Source organism: Sinocyclocheilus anshuiensis, unplaced genomic scaffold (assembly GCF_001515605.1).
Source record: "Sinocyclocheilus anshuiensis isolate Anshui unplaced genomic scaffold, SAMN03320099.WGS_v1.1 scaffold1696, whole genome shotgun sequence".
Taxonomy (NCBI): domain Eukaryota; kingdom Metazoa; phylum Chordata; class Actinopteri; order Cypriniformes; family Cyprinidae; genus Sinocyclocheilus; species Sinocyclocheilus anshuiensis.
This window is the reverse complement of record NW_015555835.1, coordinates 78,958-84,781: the sequence shown is the minus strand read 5'-3', so window position 1 is coordinate 84,781 and position 5,824 is coordinate 78,958.

Sequence of the window (5,824 nt, the reverse complement as noted above, 5' to 3'; positions counted from 1 at the left end):
GTAAGAGACCACCGCTGTGTTGTCGGTGCGCACCAACACATGGTGACCTCTTAGGTCTGGGAGAAAGTATCTTAGTGCATGAAGCACGGCCAGCATCTCCAGACAGATGATGTGCCACGTGAGATGGCGACCACTCCACAGACCACGGGCAGGCTAGAGCGTCGGCTCGACCCACTGTCTCGACACGGGGGCGTACGTGAGGCCACGCTCTGTTTTTGTACGTCCCTGTATGAGGAGACGGTACCCGGATGGGGCTACTCACGCCCAGCAGCCCCCAGAGCTAGAGAGCGGTGAGGGAGAAACCGCTGGAACGCCGCCGCCTGTTTACGGGCCTCCTGGTACCTGTCGACGACCGAATTGACGGCGTCGCCAAACAGGCCAGAAGGCGCAAGCGGGGCGTCCATTAGGCAGACCTTGTCTCTCTCTTTCATGTCTGACAAGGTCAGCCATAGATGCCTCTCCACTGCCACCATACCTGCCATAGACCTGCCAATGGCACGGGCGGTCTCTTTAGTGGTGCGGAGAGACAAATCAGCGGTTCTCCTGAGCTCAGTAATATCCTCCTGCCGAGTACCCTTTGCCCACCAGTAATAAAGAGGCGGGCCGAGAATGGTCTTCCCCACGACTTCGACACCTCGGTGTGGAGGTCGGGGAAAAACGGCAGGCTTCGGCGCGGAGGTGGTGGCTTAACACGCAGAAAATGCTCATCCAATTTACTCTTCTTCGGTTCAGCCAATTTCTCGGCAGGCCACTCGATATTTAATTTGGCCACGGCCCGAATTACCACCTCCAACAGCTCCTCATACTGGGGCGATTGAGAGGGCGAATCCTCATCGACGCCCACCACATCAACCTCCTCGGAGGAAGACAGGCGGAGCGCCGAGCCCGCTCTCCGGGGGGGAAGTAACCGCAGCGCGGGCTTCCGATCCTGGCGAGCGAGCGCTGGATCTGGCGGGTGAGGAAGAAGATAGGGACTCGCCCATCTCCATTCCCTCCGCCAGTTCCAACTGCGAACCCCACGAGCGTAATCGCCGCTCCGCCTCGGCGGAAGCGGGACCCGCACCGCGAGGAACGCTAGCGAAGGCACCCTCCTCAAAGAGTGCCCTCCGGGAGCAGAGAACATGCATTGGAAGACGCTCACAATGCGGGCAGTCAGCTCTCTCAAGAGAGAAACACGGGCAGGGAGATACACACCCCAGTCACGCTGAAGGGCGTTCCCTTAGCGTCCTCCGACGCAGCTCGAGTTCCTGAAGAGGAACCTTATTTTACCAAGAAATCCCTTATTTTCAAATCCCACTGTTGACAGGTATGCCACAGCTGGTGGATCAGCACCTAGAGACAACCTCTACAGCCCTGATTCTTAATGTCAGTGGAGGCCATGTCAACTAGATAAGCCCAGAGACAGATCCCCTGCGAAGACCTCGTCACCTCAACGACCATCAGCACAAGACCACAAGAACCAGACAAGTCCTCTGCACATTCTGACCTGTGTTATAACCTGGAATTAAACCACGCCATGCTGGTTTTGTCTGGCCAGACTGTTTGACACTGTAAAGCTGCTTTGACACAATCAGTATTGTATAAAGTGCTATACAAATAAAGGTGACTTGACTTGAATTGACAGCTGGTGGCTCCAGAACTGGTCCCTCCATGGCTGGTGCCTCCACGGCTGGTCCCTCCAGAGCTGGTCCCTTCACAGCTGGTCCCTCCACGGCTCATCCCTCTATGACCAGTCACTCAGAGAAAAGAAAAAGGTGCCAAGTGTGCTGGTTAAAGGATGTTAAAACCTGCAGTTTTTGCAAAAAGTGCAAACATCCAGTATGCAAGAGACACTGAATTACTATATCTGTTGTATGTACTGTACAGCAATGCGTAAAATATTTACAGTTTGTATGTATATAGTTACAATTATATTTATTGATGGTTATTTAGATTTATATTCTTCTTTTTCTTCAATTTACTGTTTGATAATTGTGTTTTTTCTTATTTTAGTCTAACAGGTGTTCCTGATATCTGAGTAACAATAAATGCTTCCCATGTGTTCCCTTTCAAACTAAATTTTAATGTTTGATAGTAATCATAATGCAAAATGATATTTATCTAACCAAAAATATCTAAACCTTGACAAAAAGTAGTCTTTTAGAATGTCTAAACATATATCTAAATGCAAAACCTAATAAAATGAAGAAATTATGAAAATAAAAACGGGAATCCAAAAGCCTCTAGGCCTATATATTTATATAGGTAGCAGCAGGAGGTTACATGACATTACAAAAGTTTCTATTTTTTAAGGCCAGCAGATGGCACAATTCTCACTTAAAAAATGGATTGTAAATGCCTTTACTCTATTTTAATGTGAAATATTGTATTTATTAAAAATAATTTTTAAAAAAATTTATTGAATAAAAATGTGTTAAATTGATTTTCCTGAAAAAAAAAAAAAGTTACATTTCAAGGCTTCGGTCACTTTTGACTGTGAAGGAGTTAAGTGTGACCCCTAAACGAAGACACATTTTCAACTAAAAGAAAACTTGAGATATAATATAACCTTGTTGAAGACATTCAACATTCATATATACGTTGAGTAATGCCTAATCATAAGCTTATTCAGAAATGGTGACAAAAACTTGATTATTAAAAAATAACGTCTTTCTTCTTAAATGTCATTTAAATAAACTAATATTCATATATTCATTTTTTATTAGCCCAAATACTCAAATACAATATTATATGTATTAAAAAAAAGTTAATATGTAAGTGACTTTCTATTCAGGTAGATCAACTTGTTAACTTCAAAGTGTTGTGAGAATGTGTGTGTCCAATGCGAATTAATCATTCAGTTAATGAACAGGAATGAAGTCAGGCTGCTCTCCTACAGCTCACACTGAAGAGAGTCATCGAAGAAGCCAGAGCTTTATACTTCACACCTGGCCGTCAGTCAGTCAAAGATAACACACTAACCAGAGCACTCCTTCTTCTTTCCCTCTCTTCACCTCTTTGCTCTCTCTCTTGTTCTGTCTGGCTCTCAGTCTTTTCACATCAGCAACACTTAGCTTCCAGGCCTCGCTAAGGAATGAGACTGCTCATATATTTTACTGATAATAAATTTATGAACCAAACCTAGGAGGGAGGAGTATTAAACGAGCGAACGAATCGCCGCAGTTCACTTTACCAAGCCGGCATATCCTTTTCATCAACAAAAATAACTCTTCAAAGGCAGTAAAAGCATGCTTAGAAAGTAAAGGGCCATTTGAGCAAGTATAGAGAGAATTGTAGAGGTGGGGGTGGGACAGATATGATCCAGAATGAAACATTCCCCCAGCCCCCACTCTCATCTAAAAGCTAAACCCAGCCTTTGAAAAACATACAGAGCCTTTAATAATTCAGTCTTTGGAGAGATTGAGTAGCTTCTTTAGCGTAAAAATCTGCAATCTCCTGACATAAGATCAGTCCCCATGGGGGCTTCTTGCTGAGTCTCATGCAGTCTCCTTGAGTTCTCACATCACAACTGAGCACTGTGTTTTGAGATAGAATTCTGCACTTCCAGCATTCCCAAGATTACCTTCCAGATCAATAATTATTGTTATAAACATTGACACATTTCACAAATAGGTGAGTAACAATAAATTCAGTGAAAAAGTTTAATTTGTTAGTAATTATTGAAGTTGACTGCCGACTTGACTGCTGTACCCCACCAATACTAGGCTGTAAATATTTTACAAATTTGCACCCTAAACACATTCACATTTTATCAGGTTTTTCAAGCAGTTTATTCTCAAAGCAAAGTGTTCGACTGCATAATTATTTCAGTTTAGCATGTTTTTTTTTACCTATTACTTACATAAATACAAGAATTTGAGTTATTGCTCCTCAGAGGGCTAATTTGAGCTAAGGCATGCATTAATTAATATAACCTAGATGGAAAAAGGATATCCCTAAATAAGCTCTTGGTGAACATACAGGATGATTGCCTTCTTCAAAGGAAATTGAGACAATTATTGCACAGAAAGGTGGTTCATATTTTATGCTCTCAGAATCGCACCCGTCAAATTGGCAGGTAGTCTGCCTTTACACAAATCTCAGGAGAACATGTTTCACATCTATCAGTAACCACAAATAATTACATTTCATGGGCGAAGAAGGTCAGAAGACACATGCAAAACACAGAGGGCCATGTTAAATCAGATATCAATTCAAGGACACAGGACAAACAACCCATGTGTTATTGAAAAAAGTCAAACATATGCTGATAATGAAACAAATATATTTGCAAATGAGATATATCATGAAATCGTAAATATTAAAATATTATATAATATTCAATATTCCAAATATTCAACCTGTTCTTGTTTATCATTACATATTTCAGTACATATTACATCTTACATATTTCAATGTCAACTGCCAGTGGAGGGTTTTTCTGCCAGACCTTGTTTTCTCTTTCTTTCTATAACAAATGCATTGTGTGCTCATGCTAACCCAATCCATCACTCCTATTCCGGCCATGAAAAAAGCACTTTCTTGGGGTGTGTTTTTTATTTTTGCCAGCACTGCTGTTCCTACAGCACTCGAGAGACCACACTGATGGACACTCTGGTCAATGTAGGCAAGGTGCTGAGGGATGGAGGAATACACTACCTACGTATGTCTCCTCCAAACCCCCACACCAACACTCCCTCCCCCAGCCCACATCTTTCTCTATAGACCACTTCCACATCCCTTGTGTCTCAGTGGATTGACTCATCCTTATGATAACCTGTGCACTATTAAATCCCCCAATGGGCCACAAGTCTGTCAGCATGCTAGTGTGACAAACAAGAGGAATGCTTTCAAAAGAACAGAGGCGTTGAGGTGTTCATGAGTGGAAATAAAAAATCTAACCTACCAGAATTTACAATGACAGCTCAGAATACAAAGGGGGGCAATTACGTAAGACTGTCCATGATTAATAAAATAAAATAAATTAAAATAAATAAATCTAGTTCACATGTGCAAGTTAATTGTAATTTTTTTTTAATAAATAGTCACGCCAATTTTATTAATTAATAACGTTTTATTTTCCAGAAGAATTAGATTTTTCTTTTATTATCATATAATAAAATTATATCACCCTGACATTTTTACCAAGTAAAATACTTAATTACTTGTTAGAAAAAGTGCATTAAAGTCACTGTATTTTTAAATAAAGATGAAAAAACAAAGTGCCATGTCATTCACTGACCACTGGGAATATGACTATAGATAAAGTGGAGGTATGGTCATAAGAAATCTGTGAGTCTAAAACTATACGTTTAAAGCAAGTCTACAATTACTTCACATTTAAGTGAGAATTTGTTCATAATTCTACAAAACACTATCCCACTGGCACTGCATTAACAGGAGATGTCATTTAGACATTTTAAAGCTTTCTTTTGTGCGAGCTTTCAGTAATCTGGGGAGATGTGTGACTATGTATTTGCACCAATTATGCTCTATTAAATCTATTCAAATTAGAGTCTGTTCCAGGTTCCCCCGACAAAGTGAAATTTGATTTCTAAAACGTTCTCTCGTCTTTGCTGCACAAAGAAGCCGTCGGGGATTGAGGGAGCGATCGCTGGAGAGGGAAGTGGGCTGGAAGGCAAATCTAGGTGATGTGTATGTTCTTAGAGTGCCCCTGGGTCTATCTTGGGTAGGCAGGATCTGACAAAAAGATCTGTAAGGAGGAAAAAAATCCTCCACTCTGCTAAAGCATGGGAAATTAAGCCCAGATAAAGATTCTTACTTAAAACACACTCTCAACTCTTTCACTCCTCTCTTTTTCTACATCTTTTCTCCCAACAGTCGC